Source organism: Macaca nemestrina, chromosome 6 (assembly GCF_043159975.1).
Source record: "Macaca nemestrina isolate mMacNem1 chromosome 6, mMacNem.hap1, whole genome shotgun sequence".
In the NCBI taxonomy this organism is placed as follows: Eukaryota; Metazoa; Chordata; class Mammalia; order Primates; family Cercopithecidae; genus Macaca; species Macaca nemestrina.
In genome coordinates this window covers 96587621-96607751 of record NC_092130.1, presented here as the reverse complement: position 1 = coordinate 96607751, position 20131 = coordinate 96587621, and the positions used below count along the sequence as shown (strand labels likewise).

At 40.5% G+C, this 20131-nt stretch overlaps 1 protein-coding gene and 1 non-coding gene across 8 annotated transcripts in view; one reads left to right on the top strand and one right to left on the bottom strand.

The window, feature by feature from the left end:
* Positions 1-223: 223 nt before the first annotated feature.
* LOC105475073 (zinc finger FYVE-type containing 16) overlaps positions 224-20131 on the top strand; it is a 65281-nt gene continuing 45373 nt past the window's right edge. For 3 of the 7 annotated variants that reach the window (XR_011624891.1, XR_011624890.1, XM_011730048.3), the window contains exons 1-2: positions 617-765; positions 4234-4361. The gene's annotated coding sequence lies outside the window, so the exon portion shown is untranslated. Of the gene's footprint in view, positions 494-584; positions 766-4233; positions 4362-20131 lie in introns of those variants that run through there. The other 4 variants (XM_071098754.1, XM_071098753.1, XM_011730049.3 and 1 more) reach the window with 4 other exon arrangements.
* On the bottom strand, positions 2704-2763 carry LOC112425473 (U7 small nuclear RNA). The gene has a single exon (XR_003016532.1). It is a non-coding gene; the product is annotated as a U7 small nuclear RNA (small nuclear RNA).

Sequence of the window (20131 nt, the reverse complement as noted above, 5' to 3'; positions counted from 1 at the left end):
ACAGGGAGACAGCTGTTCTAGTGGCCGCTTTAAAAAAAACGAAACAAAACATTCAGAACTAACGCAGCGAAGGGAAGGAAAGGGATGTCCAGTCAGCTGGAGTGGCTTGGAGCTCGGGGTTGGCTGGGAGCATTTTTATTGCTGCCGGGAGGAAGAAGGGGAAGCGGGGGAAGTGGGGGGGGGCAGTCTGTTGTAAAATCAGTTTGAAGTAAACAAAAAGTTAGGTTTTCCGAGGGGCCAGCAGCGCGGAGAGCAGGCCCAGCCAGCTGCCAGGAAGGCAGGTCTGTCCAGTAGAAACCGGAACGCCGCGCAGGCTCAGCGGAGGGCTACGGCTGGGGCCGGAGAAGCTGCCTCTAGGTTAGCGAAGGGTAAAGGAAGTCAGACACTGACGCGAGAGGCCTCCCGATCCGCAATCGAGTGGAAAACCGAGTCCCGATCTAAGGCCGAATCATCAGGCTTCCCGGTCACCCTAGAACCCACTCGGGCACTTCCGGTAAGAAGTCTAGCGCCCCCTGCTCGGAACCTGCATCGTAGTGCGCAGGCGCCCCGGACCTGGAGACAGCCGGGGACGCCGAGGTAGGAGGCGTGTGAGCCGAAGAGGAAAGCCTCCTCTGCGCCTGCGCTCTCTGCGCTGCCCGGGGGGCGGGGAAAGAAACCCTGAGCCGGCGGCTGGCACTCCCAGGACTCCCGGCCGGGGTCGCTCTTCACTCCTCAGCGTGACGTCGTGTCGAGTTCCCAAAAAGATCCGCCGGGGCTGTAGGGGAGGTAAGAGCCCCCCGTGACCGGTCGTCTCGGCCTCCCCTCAGCCCTGCTGTTCCCACAGAGGGGGCGGGGTGACCGCTGGACCCGCCGACCTGGGCGCTGGGTCTGGCCCTCTTCCTCTGCGGACAGAGCCTGGGCCCCGACCGATTCCTTTTCCGAGCCCCCGGAGCTGGCCGGGGAACTCTGGCCCTCCAATCTGATGTCCCTTCCTGGAGCCTGAAGGGCCAGACCGGACTGGACCGAGAGGGCAATCACGGCGGCTGTTTGCCCGGTTCCACCCTCCCGGGCCGCCGGAGTGGCCGGCGCTCCTGGGGGAGAGACCCCAGCGGGTGGAGGGTGAAGCGCCCTGGCGCCGCCGTCCCGCCTGGGGAGGGGCTGCGAGTGCAGAGGGGACTGTGGTTCTTTAGGAGTGGCAGAGGCTCGGTCCCCGCAGAGGAGTCTCATCGCTGCCGGTGCTCTCGCACTGCCCATTCCCGCACCCATGCATTTTCTCTTCGTTAGAGAACAGAAGGGTGCAGTGGCCGTCTTTCCCGCTGCCTTTCCTTTGGTATTTTGAGAAAGTCCAAAAGAGGACCTTATTTTTAACTCTTATTTGTACTACCGTGATTGCAAATGTTATGTTCCAGACTAAGAATGTTCTTTCTTGTTAGTTTGGCTAGTCCATACATTTGATATTAAGTGAATCTTTTCAATTCAAAAAATAGGCACTTTGTTGATTCAGATTCCTCCGTTTATTCACTTGAGCTTGTCGTCTCTTGAGTTGGCAGGAGTTTAATGGTTTAATCCAGTAGAACTATATGTAATTTTCCGCCTAATTTCTTCCCTTTTTTCCTCCCCTGGATATTAAACTGCATGCTTAGTGGCAAAAATTGAAAAAATAGAATAAAGAATAAGCAAAAATGATCAACCATAATTCCACCATGTTACAGTAATCACTTTTAATGTTTTGACATTTTTCCTTTGAGTCTTTTTTTCCCTGTGCATTTTCTTGAGATTTTATGTCGTTGGATTGTCTACTTTCCTTGATTTAAATTACGTTGTAAGCATTTCCCCATGTTTTTAAAAAGCTTCATAAAAATGACTTCTTGATTATACATGAGCAAAGTATCTTTTGAAACAGTTATATTACAGATAAAGCAAATTCCCATTAATTATCCCCAATCATAATGTTACATGATAGAATAGTGCTACAGTTCATTTAACATTATGATTGGGGATAATTACGCTTAAAAATTATTGAGGACCAATAGAGTTTTTGGTTCCTAGTGCTGCAGTATATTTGCCATTTTGGAAATTAAAACTCAGAAAACTGAAGATGTTTTATTTATTCATTTAAAAATAACAGACTCAAATAATTTTTGAGTGAAAAGTAACTATTTTCTAAAACAAAACTTAGAAGAGGAGCGTGGCATTGTTTTAAATTTTTCAAATTACTTTAATATCTGATTTATGGAAGACAGCTGGATTTTCATATTTGCGTCTGTTGTGCTATCTGGTTTAGGTTGAAGCATATGAAGAAAACACCAGTCTTGCACAGATATGTAGTAGGAGAAGGGAAGATTTTACAAGCCTGCTGAAAGGCTCCTGGGGACATCCAGGGGTCCTGAGACCACAGTTTGAGAAAGCTGATTTAACCGTTTTTGGACTGATGGGCTGTTAGATTGTTTAAAATTGTACACTATTGCAACCACTACAACAGTGAACGTTCTTTGTGATGTTTTCTGGTGTATGCGTGCTAGTGTTTTTCTGTAAGTAGAATTGCTAGGTCATAGAGTTTTGCTTTTTTTTTTTTTAGGTTTGTTGAACACATTACTTTTGATGCCTGTATAATTTTCTGTTGTGCACTAATGTTGGTGATTTGATTGTTTCAACTAATGATTTGGTGAAATATCTTTGCATATTTTTAGTTGTTTTGAATTATTTTCTTTTTGGGGGGGGCTGGAGGAAGTCCAGTAAAAACCAGACAACTGCTAGATATATTCTAAAAGAGCTGTAACACATGGATTCTTTTCTAAAATTTCGAAAAAGATAATTGTTAGATCAAATATTAGGAATCTTTTTCAGGCTATTGGTACATATTGTCACATTGTTTTCCTGGGAGATAGTACCGGTTTATTTCCTGTCAGCAGTGTCTGTCATGCTTAAAAAACAAAAACAAAACACACACACACACACATGCACACGCTTACCAACATTGAGTACTTTTATTATTTTAAAAATTGTTTTAATTTAGCAGACAATAAATGGTATATGTTCTAATTCTCATTACTTTGCTAGTGCACTGAATATTTTTCATAATCTTACTGGTTGTCTGTTGATGTTATTTGTCCATTTATAGTCCAGTGTCCAAGTGTTTTTCTAACACATTTTTATCTTCTCAAATATATTGTAAGGAAACGTGCTGTACTTTTTTTTTTTTTTTTTTTTTTTTTGAGGTGGAGTCTCCTTATGTTGCCCAGGCTGGAGTGCAGTGGCGCGATCTAGGCTCTCTGCAACCTCTGCCTCCTGGGTTCAGGCCATTCTCCTGCCTCAGCCTCCTGAGTAGCTGGGACTACGGCCACGCGCCACCACACCCAGCTAATTTTTGTATTTTTAGTAGAGACGGAGTTTCACTGTGTTGGCCAGGATGGTCTCAATCTTCTGACCTCGTGATCCGCCCGCCTCAGCATCCCAAAGTGCTGGGATTACAGGTATGAGCCACTGTGCCCGGCCTTAGGAAACGTGCTGTACGTTTTTTTAAGGAAAAGAACAAAATTATGTTTTCTCTGTTTGCAAGAGCACATGCCTTTTTTTTTTTTTTTTTTTGAGATGGAGTCACCCTCTCTCGCCAGGCTGGAGTGCAGTGGCACAATCTCAGCTCACTGCAACCTCTGCCTCCCGGGATTCAACCGATTCTCCTGCCTTAGCCTCCCAGGCAGCTGGGACTACAGGCACGCACCACCACGCCCAGCTAATTTTTGTTGTTGTTGTTGTTTTATTTTTAGTAGAGACGGGGTTTCACCATGTTGGCCAGATGGTCTCAATCTCTCTTCAGCTCATGATCTGCCTGCCTCAGCCTCCCAAAGTGCTGGGATTACAGGCGCGAGTCACCTGAGTACACTGGCTGAGTATATGCTTATTTAAAAAAAGTAAAATAGTATGAAGACATATCATGTAGCTCTGAAAGGTTTATGTAATCCCTTTCCTACATTTATAGTATTACTAACATCATTAATGTTTGTTCCTTCATATATTTTTTTACTGTGCCTTTGTTAATTTTTTTACAACTTATTTGTAAAAATAGGTTTGCACAATGCATAAAGTTTTGTGATTTGATTTTCTTTAATTTAACATTATATGTTGGATATTTTTCTACCGAAGTCCATATAAATGGGCAAAGTTTTATCCTGGGTGGTTTTAGGAACATGAATTGTGATCTTCAGTTATCTGATGGCAGACTCTTGTCCTCTTCTAAATGTATTCTCTTCCTAGGTGATCTCATCCATTAACGGCTGTGTGTTGCCAATTCCAAAATCTTTATCTATCTCAGACTTCTCTCCTGCATTCCAGATTATTATATTCAACTGCCTTTTGGATATCTCTCCCAGGATGTTCTCAAGGTACTTCAAACAGTCCAAACGTGAACTCATGTTTTCCCTTAATCCTGCTCCTCTTTGTATTGCCTGTCATGGTCAGTGGCACCACCATCTACCCCAGCCACTCATGGTGGAAACCTGGCACTAATCCAGCTTTCTCCCTTGCTTTCAGTCTCCAAAAGTTCTCATTCTTTTGCCACTTTTATTTCATTTTATTATTTTTATTTGAGACAGGATCTCACTGTGTTGTCCAGGCTGGTCTCAAATTCCTGGGCTCAAGTTAATCCTCCCACCTCAGGCTCTGGAGTAGCTGGGACCAAGGCGGGCATCACCATGCCTGGCTTATTTTAGCCATCTTTATATCTGTTTCCTTTTTTTCTCCACCACACTATCTCAGCTCAGGCCTTCATCTCTTACCTTAACCATTTTAGGTGTCCCCTTACTATTGGTTTTGTTGGTTTTCTGGTTAATCTTCCATGTTACTGCCAATTTTTGTAATCATGAAGAGATTTTTGAAAGCCATTTTATTGTAAATATTATGAAGATGTTTTCTTAAATCTAAAAATATATAAATAGCCAAGTGAGTAAAAACCTAAAATAAGTTATATGTACACATAAATAAACCTATTTTAAAAGGAAGTATATATTATATTTCTTTTATGTCTTCTACTGAATATGGTAGCTTGTTGGCACAAAAAGTACGTCCTGATTGATTGAAATGGGAAATGTATACAGCTTAATGAGGTTTCATGTTAAAACATTTCAGTATACCATATTTACATTGTCATACCTTTTACAATTATATTATCTTTTTCATATCTTTCTTGGCACCTCAAATAACTTAATGCTTAGTAAAGCATTGCTATATAGATAGGAATGTTTTGTAAGTAGATGTTATTTAATGAGTTCCATAATTTATTTCTAAAAACTTCTCTGACTTTTGCTAATAAGAAACTAATTCTAGACCTTTCAGTTTTTGTACTTTATTCATTAAATACATCCTATATTCAGAGTTCCTTTACTGCTACTTTTTACTATTATGTTTATTTTAAATTTAATGTTTATATTTATCAAAGGGATACCTGTACATAAAGAGTCAAATAATACTTCAAGGATTATAATGAAAATCTGTCTGGGTGCGGTGGCTCATGCCTATAATCCCAGCACTTTGGGAGGCTGAGGCAGAATGATCACATCAGCCCAGGAGTTTGAGACCAGTCTGGGCAACATAGTGAGACCTTGTCTCCACAAAAAATAAACAAAATTAACTGGGTTGTGGTGGCACGCACCTGTTGTTCCATTTACTTAGAAGGCTGAGGTGGGAGGATTGCTTGAGCCCATAGAGGCTATAGTGAGCTGATACCCTACCACTACAGTGCAACTTGCGCAACAGACTGAGACCCTGTCTCAAAAAAGAAAAGAGGGCCAGGCGCGGTGGCTCACGCCTGTAATCCTAGCACTTTGGGAGGCTGAGGCAGGCGAATCACCTGAGGTTGGGAGTTCAAGACCAGCCTGACCAACATGGAGAAACCCCATCTCTACTAAAAATACAGAATTAGCCAGGCGTGGTGGCGCGTGTCTGTAATCCCAGCTACTCGGGAGGCTGAGGCAGGAGAATTGCTTGAATCCGGGAGGCGGAGGTTGCAGTGAGCTGAGATCACGCCATTACACTCCAGCCTGGGCAACAAGAGCGAAACTCTGTCAAAAAAAAAAAAAAAAGAAAGAGGAAAACAACAATCTTCTGCCCCAGTACCCTTGAATCCCACTCTCCAGAAGCAGTCTTTCTCAATCAGTGCTTTCTGTGTGAATCACTGAACAAGAAAAATGATTTGAGCAACTATTTTCTTAATTTTCTCAAGGAGGGTATGTAGCTAATATGATAGATGCATAGGAGAGAAGTTAGTTTTTTACATAAAATGGAAGCCTTAGGGCATTAAAGATTGATTCTCTCGCCGAACCTTAATTGAGAAAGGCTGCTCCAGAGTCAGTGACTTCAATTCCTTATCACTTCCAGTTTTTACAAATAACATATTTAGATATATGGTGATGTCCCCTTCCCATTCCCATCCTAATGCAATTTTAGGTATCGTTTACTAATTTCCCATTACAGAAGATGGGAGTTTAGGTTTTTTGCACCAACTCCTACCTTTAAACACTGCATTTCACTTCTCCTCTCCCTTCTCTATTACCAGATTAGTTATACGTTAACTTTTAGTTATTTGGTGTTTACCTCATTTTAACTATGTAAATATTGTATGTAGCTGAACCAGGTAAGTGTGAGGTTGTTTCCTTTCTTGTATGATTTTTGTTTTTCCTAGTTAATAATCATCTTAATTCTTTTGTACATGTACCTTTTATGTTTCTTTATAAATATATGTTTTATATCTTTTTAATGTGTCTTTTGTATTCTTTATTTGATCTATTAACCTCTTGAACCAGATACGTCAATCTCCTCTTAGTAGATTCAAACACATCTGATAATCTGTTGGTTTTGTAACATCTTTCCTGTAATGTGCTGGTCATCCTGCCTCCATCTTGATGGGTTGCTCTCTAGGCCTGTTGCACAACTGTCTTCCTGGACTGCCCTTTTATAGTCATCTGTGAATTGCATTTGTCTCTTCTGTGTGGGTAGCCTCTTTACTGGATTTCAGGTTTTCCTTTTTCTTGGTGTCTCCCTTATATTGGCAGAGTACATCTTTCAGTAGCTTCCTGAGAAAGACTGAATGGGATGCACATATTTTGGGTTCTTGCATGTCCATACATTTTTTATTTAACCCTCACATTTATGATAACCAATCCTTTGATTATGACCTGTTATATCTCTATGGAAGCTTTTACACTTATTCAAGAAGTATGTATTGAGCACATTTTATGTGCTAGGCACTGGCCAAGACATTTTGAACATATAGGTGAACAAAAATACAAGATTCATGTCCTTGTGGAGCTTAAAGTTAGGGAGGAAGGAGTTGTTCAACCGCAAATATAATAAATTATACAAAACATTGGGAGTTTGTAAAATACATAACTGCTTTAGAAAAGAGAAAAAAGGAGAGCAGGATGGGGTGGGAAGTTCAGGAATACTGGGGAAAGGAGAGGTAGGGGATGCAGACTTTAGTATTAAATGAGGTGATCTTCCCTTCAACCATTCAGGTATTCTGAAATTTCACAATGATGTTGGTTGGTAAGAGTTTTTCATTCATGTGTTGGGCCCCAAATGGGCCCTTTCCATTTGGAGACCATATCTGTGGTGTTTTATTTGACAATTTCTTCTTTCACTCCCTTCCTTCTTTCTGGATTTCTTTTAATTAGAATATTAAACCTCATTAGATTGATTCTCTGATTTCTAATATTTTCTCTCCTGTTTTCCATCCCATTCTTTTTGTTCTGATTTCTCGGATAGTTTCTCAACTTTATTTTCTAACACCTTGATTGCATTTTAAAAAATAAACATTTTATTTTGGAACAGTTTTAGATTTACAGAATCACTGCAGACCGTATAGAGTTCCTGTATACTCCATACCCAGTTTATTATTAACATCTTCGGTTAATATGGTACATTTGTTATAATTAGTGAACCAGTATTGATACATTATTAACTAAAGGCTATACTTTATTCACATTTCCTCATTTTTCCCCTAATATGCTTTTTCTGTTCCAGGATCCCATCCAGGATACCACATTATGTTGAGTAGTCCTGTCTCCTTAGGCACCTCTTGATTATGATAGTTCTCAGACATTCTTTGTTTTTGATGCTCTTGAAAGTTTTGAGGATTACTGGTCTGTATTTTTAGTAGAGATGGGGTTTCTCCATGTTGGTCAGGCTGGTCTCGAACTCCCAACCTCAGGTGATTCGCCTGCCTCAGCCTCCCAAAGTGCTAGGATTACAGGCGTGAGCCACCGCGCCTGGCCCTCTTTTCTTTTTTGAGACAGGGTCTCAGTCTGTTGCGCAAGTTGCACTGTAGTGGTAGGGTATCAGCTCACTATAGCCTCTATGGGCTCAAGCAATCCTCCCACCTCAGCCTTCTAAGTAAATGGAACAACAGGTGCGTGCCACCACAACCCAGTTAATTTTGTTTATTTTGTAGAATGTCAGTTGGAATTTGTCTCATTGTTTTTTTTAATTTTTATTTTTATTTTTGGGACAGAGTCTTGCTCTGTCGCCCAGGCTGGAGTACAGTGGTGCGATTTTGGCTCACTGCAAGCTCTGCCTCCCGGGTTCACACTATTCTCCTGCCTCAGCTTCCAGAGTAGCTGGGACTACAGGTGCCTGCCACCACGCTAATTTTTTGTGTTTTTGGTAGAGACGGGGTTTCACCATGTCAGCCAGGATGGTCTCTGTCTCCTGACCTTGTGATCCTCCCACCTTGGCCTCCCGAAGTGCTGGGATTACAGGCGTGAGCCACCATGCCCAGCCCTCTCTCATTATATTGGGGTGGTGCGTTTTGGGGAGAAAGACAACAAAGATGAAGTACAATTTTCATCAATACATACTGTCAATGTGACTGCCACTTTTTTTTTTTTTTTTTGGAGTCTCGCTCTGTCACCCGTGCTGGAGTGAAGTGGTGCAATCTCAGCTCACTGCAACCTCTGCGTCCCGAATTCAAGCAATTCTCCTGCCTCAGCCTCTTGAGTAGCTGGGATTACAGGCACGCACCACCACACCCGGCTAATTTTTGTATTTTTAGTAGAGGCGGGGTTTCACCATGTTAATTAGGCTGACCTCCAATTCTTGACCTTGTGATCCACCTGCCTCAGCCTTCCAAAGTGCTGGGATTACAGGCGAGAGCCACTGCGCCCGGCCAACTTGCCAGTTTTAATGTTAACCTTGATCACTTGACTTGAGGTAGTGTTTGTTAGGTTTCTTCACTTTGAAGTTAGTATTTTCTTTTTTTCTCCTGTATTCTTCAATAGAAAGTCACTGTGCACTGAACACTTAAGGAGTGGGGAGTTCTACTTCCTTGAGAGCAAAAATCTACATAAATTATTTGGATTTTTTTTTAATTGCGTGGGAGATTTGTCTTCTCCCCAATTATTTATTTAATCATTTACTTACATCAGTATGAACACATAAATTTTTTTTTTTTCTTTTTTGAGGCGGAGTCTCACTCTGTTGCCCAGGCTGGAGTACAGTGGCACAATCTCGGCTCATTGCAACCTCCACCTCCCAGGTTCAAGCGATTCTCCTGCCTCAGCCTTACAAGTAGCTGGAACTACAGTCATGCACCACCACACCTGGCTAATTTTTGTGTTTTTAGTAGAGACGGGATTTCACCATGTTGGCCAGGATGGTCTCGATCTCTTGATCTCAGGTGATTGCCCGCCTTGGCTTCCCAAAGTGCCTGGATTACAGGCGAGAGCCACTGTGCCCAGCTGATTTTTTTTTTTTTAATATGTTGGTTATACTGCTCTTTTATTTTGTCCCAGCTTTGGCCATTGGGAGCTCTTTCACTTGGGTGTTGTATCTCTTTGACATACTCCCATTGTTGTATGTGTGTACATGAACTTTTACTTCCTGGCATTACAAGATGCTTTGTGCTCATTTTGTTTATTTCCTGTCCTAGTTTTAGAAGCAGCCATTTTTCCAAGGAGTGTTGGTTCCTTTCATTGGAGAATTTTATTAGAAACCAAGATCTGGGTGCTAAGTATGTTTGTTTCCCCTGGGATGATATTGCTTCTAGGCCCTCTGACAAATACAAGGATATATGTTAGTATATATGTTAGTATGTATGTTCATACTAACCTGTATTACACATATCTGTAAATATTTCTATGTGTGACCATCGGTATCAATATTAAGCTAAACATGAATTTATATTGATGTCTTCAAATCCATTACCAGATAGATTATTTTATCTTCCTCCCCTGTATAGCCGTAACCTCCTCCTTCAACAGTGAGAAACTTGGCTTCCACGATCAGTCATCCATTTACTTACTTGTTCAGTTTCAGTATACAGGTATAGTGATTTCAGAATTGTTAACCTGTGCCACTGTGGAAAACAACTTTATCAACTAGGGTAGAGTGCCTGTCTTTCTTTAGTCTTACGTATTCCACTCATTTCCAAAGGTCAGCACCTTATTCTTCCATCCCCTGTGATGAGGTGGTTTCATACATTCAGAATACAATTAAACGCTTTGTCACAGTCTGAGTGCCAATCTAGGATTCCCCCATTCCCTAAATAATTTTTTGAAAATTTGCGTGTTGAGGTTTATTCTTTTTTCTGTGAAGTTCTATGGATATTAACATGTGATTATCTTACGTTCACCATTACTACTCTAAAAAATCTGTGCTTCACATATCCAGCTCTCCCCCACTGTAAACCACTGGCAATCGTTGGTGTTTTGCTGTCTGTAGTTTTACCTTTTCTAGAATGTTATATAATTAGAATAATGTAGTATGTAAATTCTTTTACTTAGCAGTATACATTAAGATTCACTCGTGTTTTTGTGGCTTGATAGCTCATTTCTTTATATCACTGAATAATATTCCATTGGATAGATGTGTGATGGTTTGTTTATCCAAATACCTAATTGCTTCCAGTTTTTGGCAGTTACGTTTATATGCATTCACATCCAAGTTATTGTGTGAATGTAAATTTTCAAATCAGATGGGTAAATACCTAGGAGCATGATTGCTGGATTATATGGTAGTATTAAGTTTTGTAAGAGACCACCTAATAGTCTTCCAAAGCGACTATACCATTTTACATTCCCACTGGCAATAATAAGATTTTCTCTTGTTTGGCGTCCTCAGTGACATTCTAGTAGATGTGAAGTGAATATCTCATTATTTTAATCTACAGTTCCCTGAAGACAAATGATGTTCAGCATTTTTCATATTCTTATTTTCCATTCTTATATCTTCTTTGCTGAGATGTCCATTCAGAACTTTTGCCAATTTTAAAATTGGATTGTTTTCTTTCTTCTTTTCCTTTCCTTTCACTTTTTGCCTTTTCTCTCCTTTCCTTTCCTTTCTCCTTTGCTTTCTTTTCTTCTTTCCTTTCTCCTCTTCTCTCCTCTTTCTCCTCTCCTCTCTCCCTTCCCCTCTCCCTTCCCCTCTCCCTTCCCCTCTCCTTTGCCCTTTCTTTTCGCCTCCCCTCCTTTTCCCTGCCTTCTTTTTGACAGGGTCTGACTCTGTTTCCCAGGCTGGAGTGCAGTGGCACAGTCATACCTCACTGTAACCTTGAACTCCTGGGCTCAAGCTATCTTCCCATCTCAGCCTCTCAAGTAGCTAGAACTATAGGCGTGCACCCCCACACCCAACTAATTTTTAATTTTTTTTCTTAGAGATGAGGTTTCTCTATGTTGCCCAGGCTGGTCTTGAACATCTGGCCTCAATAGAACTTCCCACCTCAGCTTCTTAAAGTTCTGGAATTACAGGTGTGAGCCACCGTGCCTGGCCTTGGATTATCTTCTTGCCAAATTTTAAGAGTTCTTTTTAGATTTTTAGATACAAGTCCTTTATCAGATACGTGTTTTGCAAATATTCCAGTCTGTGACTTGTCTTCTTATTCTCTTAACAGTATCTCTTGCAGAGTGGAAGTTTTACATTTTAGTAAGATCCAATTTACCAATTTTTTTCTTTGATGGATCATGGTACTGGTGTTGTATTTAAAAACTGCTCACCAAACCCAAGGTTATGTAGATTTTCTCCTATGCTTTCTTGAAGAAATTTTACAATTTTGCATGTTAAGTTTAAGTTACCCACTTTGAATATGTTTTTATATAAGGTGTAATGTCTGTGTCTGGGTTCATATTTTTCATAGGGATGTCCAGTTTTTTCAGTACCTGTTATTGAAAAGACTGTCTATTCTCCATTGAATTGCCTTTGCTCCTTTGTCAAAGATAAGTTGACTACATTTGTGTGGGTTTATTTTTGGGGCCTTTTTTTTTTTTTTTTGATACAGGGTCTCACTGTGTTGCCCAGGCTACAGTGCAGTGATGCAATCATGGCTCACTGCAGCCTCAACCTCCCTGGTTTCAGCTGATTCTCCCCTCAGCCTCCCGAGTAGCTGGGACTACAGGTGCATGGCACCATGCCCAGCTTATTTTTTATGTTTTGTGGAGACAGAGTTTCTCCATGTTGCCCTGGCTAGTCTTGAACTCCTGGGCTCAGATAATCTGCCTGCCTCTGCCTCCCAAGTGCTGGGATTACAGCATGAGCCACCATGCCTGGCCATTTTTGGGGTCTCTTCTTTTTTATTGATCTATGTGTCTGTTCTTTTGCCAATACCAAATTGCCCTGATTATTAGAACCTTCTTGTACATCTTAAAATTAGATAGTGTGAGTCCTCCAACTTTGTTGTTCTTCAATATCATGTTAGCTAGTCTAGATTTTTTGTCTTTTCTTTTTTTATTTTTATTTTTAGTAGAGACAGGGTTTCACCATGTTGGCCAGGCTGGTCTCGAACTCTTGACCTCATGATCCACCTGCCTCGGCCTCCCAAAGTGCTGGGATTACAGGTTTGAGCCACCACGCCCGGCCAGTTCTTTGTCTTTTCATATAAACTTCAGGATTAGTTTCTTGAGGCCTCCAAAATAGCTTGCTAGGATTTTAGTTGGGATTGCACAAGAATCTAGAGATAGAGTTGGGAAGAATCCATATCTTTGTTTTTGTTTGTTTGTTTATTTTTTTGAGACAGAGTCTCTCTCTGTCACCTAGGCTGGAGTGCAGTGGTATGATCTTGGCTCACTGCAACCTCTACCTCCTGGGTTCAAGTGATTCTCCTGCCTCAGCTGCTGAGTAGCTGGGGTTAATAGGCACACTCCACCATGTCTGGCTAATTTTTGTATTTTTAATAGAGACAGGGTTTCACCATGTTGGTCAGGCTGGTCTTGAACTCCTGACCTCGGGTCTGCCCACCTTAGCCCCGCAAAGTGCTGAGTGCTGGGATTACAGGTGTGAGCCACTGTTCCCAGCCTTTTTTTTTTTTTTTTTAAATTTTATTTTATTTTTGAGATGGAGTCTAGCTCTGTCGCCCAGGCTGGAGTGCAGTGGCACAATCTCAGTTCACTGCAACTTCTGCCTCCCAGGTTCCAGTGATTCTTTTGTCTCAGCCTCCTGAGTAAGTGGGCACAGGTGGGCACCACCATGCCCAGCTAATTTTTGTATTTTTGGTAGAAATGGAATTTCACCATGTTGGCCACGCTGGTCTCTAACTCCTGACCTCAAGTGATCCACCCACCTTGGCCTCCCAAAGTGCTGGGATTAGAGACGTGAGCCACTGCACCTGGCCTGTATCTTAATACTGAGTTTTCCTATCCATGAACATGGAATATGTCCCATTTTATTTAGTGGTTTTTGTTGTTGTTGTTGTTTTTTTTTTGAGACAAAGTCTCGCTCTTGTCCCCCAAGCTGGAGTGTAATGGTGTGATCTCGGCTCACTGCAACCTCCGCCTCCCTGGTTCAAGCGATTCTCCTGCCTCAGTCTCCCAAGTAGCTGGGATTACAGGCGCCCGTGACCATGCCCGGCTAATTTTTGTATTTTTAGTAGAGACAGCGTTTCACCGTGTTGGCCAGGCTGGTCTTGAACTCCTGATTTCAGGTGATCTGCCCACCTCGGCCTCCCAGAGTGGCTGGGATTATAGGCGTGAGCCACTGCGCCTAGCCTTATTTAGTTTTTCTTTTCTTTCTTTCTTTTTTTTTTTTAATCAGTGTTTTATACTTTTGCACATATAGATCCTGTATATATTTTGTTAGATTTATAACCTAAGCATTTCGTTGTTGCTTTTTTTTTCTTTTTTCTTTTTTTTTTTTTTTTTCCACTCTGTTGCCCAGGCTGGAGTGCACTTGTGAGATCTCTGCTCACTGCAGCCTCGACCTCCTGGGCTCAAGTAATCATCCCACTTCTGCCTCCCAAGTAGCTGGGACTACAGGTATGCACCACCATGCCTGGCTAATTTTTTTGTATTTGCAGAGATGAGGTTTCACTACGTTGCCCAGGCTGGTCTTAAACTCCTGGGCTCAAGGGATCTGCCTGCCTCGGCTTCCCAAAGTGCTAGGATTACAAGTGTGCACCACTGTGCCTGGCCAGTATTTCACTTTTTAAAGGTGCTCTTATAATGGTATTTTAAAGTCCAACTTCCAGTTGTTCATTCAAATGCAAGTGACTTTTGTGTACTGAGTACTGACCTTATATCCTGCAACCTTACTATACTCAGGACATTTTTGGGGTCAATTTTTGGGTATTTTCTACATAGAGAATTATGTAACTGCAAATTGCAAATAGAGACCATTTTATGTATTCTTTTCCAAACAGTATACTCTTGTTTTCTTTTCTCATCTTATTGCACTAGCTAGGGCTTTCCGTATTATATTGAATAGGAGTGATGAGAGAAGATATCCTTTCCTTGAACCCAATCTTTGAGGGAAGGCAGTTTCTTATTAAGTATGCTATTAATTGTAGGTATTTTATAGATATTCTTTATCAAATTGAAGAAGTTTCCCTCTACTCATAGTTTGCTAAGAGTTTTTCTCATGAATGGATATTTTTGTTTGTTTGTTTGTTTGTTTTGTTTTGTGTTTTTTTGAGACAGTCTCGCTCTGTCTCCCTGGCTGGAGTGTAGTGGCGTGATCTCGGGTCACTGCAACCTCTGCCTTCTGGGTTCTAGCGATTCTCCTGCCTCAGCCTTCCAAGTAGCTGGGATTACAGGTGCACACCACCACGCCAGGCTAATTTTTGTATTTTTAGTAGAGATAGGGTTTCACCATGTTGGCCAGGCTGGTCTAGAACTCCTGACCTTGTGATCTGCCCGTCTCATCCTCCCATGGTGCTGGGATTACAGGTGTGAGCCGCCGCATCCAGCGTGAATATTGTTTTTATTTGCATCAATTTATGTGATTATATATGTCTTCTTTAGTTTGTTAATATGGTAGATTACATAGATTAATTTTCAAATGTTGCACCAGCCTTGCATACCTGGATAAATTATATTGGTCATGATATATAATTTTTTTATACAGTGTTGGATTCAATTTGGCACCATTTTCTTGAGCATTTTTATATCTGTGTTCATGGGCAATATTGGTCTGTAGTTTTCCTTTTTTGCAGTGTCTTTATCTGGTTTTGATATTAGGGTAATGCTGGTCTTATAGTATAAGTTAGAAGTGTTCCCTCTACTTCTTTTTTCTGGAAGAGATTATAGAGAATTGCTATTATTTTTTCCTTAAATGTTTGGCAGAATTCACCAGTTGGTCCATCTGAATCTGGTGATTTATTTTTATGGAAAATTATTAATTATTGATTTAACTTTTAAAATAGATGTAGGGGTTTTAGGTTATCTGTTTCTCCTTGGATGACTTTTGGTGGTTTGTATCATTTGAGAAATTGGTTCATTTCATCTAAATTACCAAATTTGTGGGCAGAGTTGTTAATAATATTCCTTTATTATCCTTTTTGTATCCATGGCATCAGTAGTGATGACTCCTCCTTTATTTCTGAAATTGATCATTTGTTTCTCTCTTAATTAACTGGGTTTGTCAATTTTATTCATCTTTTAAAGGAATGAGTTTTTTGTTTTACTGGTTTTCTCTATTTATTGTTTTCCTGTTTTAAATTTATTTCTGCTCTAATTTTTATTTTCCTACTTGTTTTAGGCCAAAATTTTTTTTGTTTTTCTAGTTTCCCAAGGTGGAAGCTTATTTATTTTAGATTTTTTTTCTTTTACTTTTACTTTTTTTTTTTTTTTGAAATGAAGTGTCACTCTTGTTGCCCAGGCTGTAGTGCAATGGCCGGATCTCGGCTCACTGCAACCTCCACCTCCCAGGTTCAAGTGATTCTCCTGCCTCAGCCTGCCGAGTAGCTGAGCTTACAGGTGCCTGTCAGCATGCCCAGCTAATTTTTGTATTTTTTAGTAGAGACGGGGTTTCACCACGTTAGCCACGCCGGTCTCAAACTCCTGACCTCAGGTGATCCACCCACCTTGGCCTCCCAAATTCTTTTTTAATATATGCATTTTTAGTGCTGTCACTGTCCCTTAAGCAGTGCTTTCACTGCAGCTTACAAGCCTTGCTTGAATTTTAAGATTTCTGCAATCAAGTTCCATGATCTCTTTTGGTTCTCTGTATAGTTCTTATTTATGGCTTCGTGTTCCTGTTTCATGGTTCATTGCTTTTTTGTCTCTGAGAATATTAGCTTCTTTGAAGTTTTTTTTTTTTTTTTTTGAGACAGAGTCTCGCTCTATCACCCAGGCTGGAGTGCGGTGGCCGGATCTCAGCTCACTGCAAGCTCCACCTCCTGGGTTTACGCCATTCTCCTGCCTCAGCCTCCCGAGTAGCTGGGACTACAGGCGCCCGCCACCTTGCCCGGCTAGTTTTTTGTATTTTTTAGTAGACAAGGTTTCACCGTGTTAGCCAGGATGGTCTTGATCTCCTGACCTCATGATCCACCCATCTCGGCCTCCTAAAGTGCTGGGATTACAGGCTTGAGCCACCGTGCCCAGCCAGCTTCTTTGAAGTTTTATTATGCCTCCTGCATTGTGTCTTCCTCCAAATTCCTTTTTTTTTTTTTTTTTTTTTGAGACAAGATCTCGCTCTGTTGCCCAATCTGGAGTGCAGTGGTGTCATCTTGGTTCACTGCAACCTCTGTCTCCCGGGTTCAAGTGATTCTCCTGCCTCAGTTACCAAAGTAGCTGGGATTACAGGCATGCGTCACTATGCCCAGCTAATTTTTGTACTTTTAGTAGAAACAGGGTTTCACCATGTTGGCCAGGCTGGTCTTGAACTCCTAACCTCAAGCAGTTCACCTGCCTTGGCCTCCCAAAGTGTTGGGATTACAGGCATGAGCCACCACGTCTGGTCTCCGAATTCCTTTTGTTTGTTTGGTGTCTGTTTATTTTGTGCACTCTTCTGTGTGTATGGTATAACCACACTTTAAAAATTGAAACAAAAAAAGGTAACATGCTTTATTGAATTAAGATGCCATACCAGTGTTATTGAAAATTCTTCTGAAGTGTACCTGTTAGTTTTAAGTTTGTTGCCAGCATAATTATTGTTCATTTGAAAGTGACCTTTTCTCTCTGGTTATTCTATCTTTGGGGTTTAGTAGTTTTACAGTAGTGTGTCTAAATGTGGATTTCTCTTTGTATTGTTTGGTGTAATTTGTTACCTGTATCTGTTGAGTTGACTTTTTCATCAATTCTGGAAAAACTCCCAGCATTATCTTTTCAAATATAGTTGTTCCATGCTGTCTTTTCTCCTCATAGTACTCCATTCTCATTTTGTCATCAATACCTTTTAACCTAGTTTTTATATTTTTCTCTTCCTCGTCCCTCTAGGCATTATTTTAGGTAATTTCTTCAGATAGGTCTTTGATGTCATTCAGTTCTCTCTTAAGCTCTGCCTAATTTTCAAGCCCATTTTTAAAGTATCTCTTTTTTGTTTATTTAATTATTTTTTCTGGACCTCAGATGTCCTTAGTTGATGGCACACAATCATAATTAGTTCTTGTAAAGCCCTGTCATTCGTTTGTTGTCTTTTACCCCCATTTCCTATTCCTAGTCCCCATGCCAGGTAGCCAAACAGATGTGTTTAATAATGTATATTCTTTTGTGGTATTTATTATTACAAATTTATTTAGTTTTATTATATTTTTAAAAAGTAACAGTTTGCAACGGATTGGAAGTGTAAGAAAAATACTTACCATAGGCAGTTTGAGGAATGTTGCTGTACGGTGTTTCACCTTCCAGATTAGCTCAGCTCATTGCTTTCTTTTTATGTCATTTAACTTGTTCCTTATGCTTGAATTTCCTGTAAACAAGCAGTTAGTTTGATTACATTCTAATTCAATTTTTTTAGGCAGTAGTATTTTTTAGGTGATACTGTTCTTCCACATTTATTGATGGTGAAATTGATTGTTGGGTTTGGATGTGTTGACTTGATCCCACCGTTGTAAAATTCCCCATAAACCTTTTCCTCTAGCCTTTAAACATCCATTTATAGCCATTGCCTAGTCTATTTATTGCATTAGGGATTATGAAGAGATGAATTAAGAATTTTTAATATCCTTTTGCATTTATTCACTGGAATTCTTATCTAAAGAACTTTTCATCAGTAATTATTTTGTTATAAAGTAGATTTTGTAAATAAAGGGCAGGATAAATTCTTTTTTTAGTGACAAAGCTTTATTGAAATATAACAGAGAAGGCTTAATCACATCATATACCATGCTCATGAATTGGAAATTTCAATATTATTAAGGACAGTGTTCCCCAGATTGATATACATATATATATTTTTAAATTAAATTAAATTTAAAGTTCCGGGATACATGTGCAGGATGTGCAGATTTGTTACATAGGTAAACATGTGCTATGGTGGTTTTTTGCACCTGTCAACCCATCACCTAGATATTAAGCCCCACATGCATTAGCTATTTATCCTGACACTTTCCCTTCACCACCCCCCACCCCAAAAGGCCCCAGTGTGTCTGGTTCCCCTCCCTGTGTCCACGTGTTCTCATTGTTCAGCTCCCACTTATTTTAAGTGACAACATGAGGTGTTTGGTTTTCTGTTCTTGCATTAGTTTGCTGAGAATAATGGCTTCTGGCCTCATCTGTGTACCTGCAAAGGACATGATATTGTTCATTTTTATGGCCGCATAGTATTCCATGATATTATATGCACCACATTTTCTTTATCCAGTCTATCATTGATGGGCATTTGGGTTGATTCCGTGTCTTTGCTATTGAGAACATACACATGCATGAATCTTTATAGCAGAATGATTTATATTCCTTTGGGTATATACCAGTAATTGGAATTTGCTGTGACAAATGATCTGCCTGATTCTAGGTCTTTGAGGAATCGCTACACTGTCTTTGTGTTGAAGTGTTCCTGTTTCTCCACAGCCTCTCCAGCATCTGTTGTTTCTTGACTTTTTAATGATTGCCCTTCTGACTGGCCTGAGATGGTATCTCATTGTGGTTTTAATTTGCATTTCTCTAATGATCAGTGATGTTGAGCCTTTTTATGTTCGTTGGCCACATAAATGTCTTCTTTTGAAAAGTGCCTGTTCATGTCCTTGGGTAGGATAAATTCTTGATTTTTTTCCCTTAATTGATCAATTTTTAGAGTAATTGGTTAGTGCCCTGCTACCCCTCCAGTGAGTGGTATGTTTTGTTTTTGTCTTTAGTATTATTTTATCTTTTTTTTTTTCAAATCTATTTGATTTATGTTTAGTCCTTTGCAGTCTTCATTCATTTGATGCTCACTTGTCCCATTTAAGCCGGTGCCCTTCAACTTGACTTTTGTCCTTTTGATATTATCCTATTACTTATTGACAGATTCCTGTGAGGTTTCTCAGGCTTATTTGGTATAGTTTCTGTTCCAGACCAGAGGTTTGCCTACTTTTTTCATCTTTTCATCAAACTAACTTTTAGTTTTCTTGTGCAACTCTCTTGTATGCTTGTTTTCTTTTGTTTAATTTTTGCTCTTAGTTTACTAGTTTTCAGTCTTCTTTTGTCAGGAGCAGTGTCTCATGCCTGTAATTCCCAGCACTTTGGGAGGCTGAGACGGGCGGATGACTTGAGGTCATCGAGACAGCCTGGCCAAAATGGTGAAACCCTACTCTTCTAAAAAAAAGAAACCCAAAGTTAACTGAGCCTGGTTGCGCACACCTATAGTCCCAGCTACTCTGGAGGCTGAGGCAGGAGAATCGCTTGAACCTGGGGGATGGAGGTTGCAGTAAGCCGAGATAGCACTACTGCATTCCAGCCTGGGTGACAGAGCGAGACTCCATCTCAAAAAAAAAAAAAAAAAAAAGTTCAAGTCTCTAAGTATCTCTTGAAGTACCACTTTT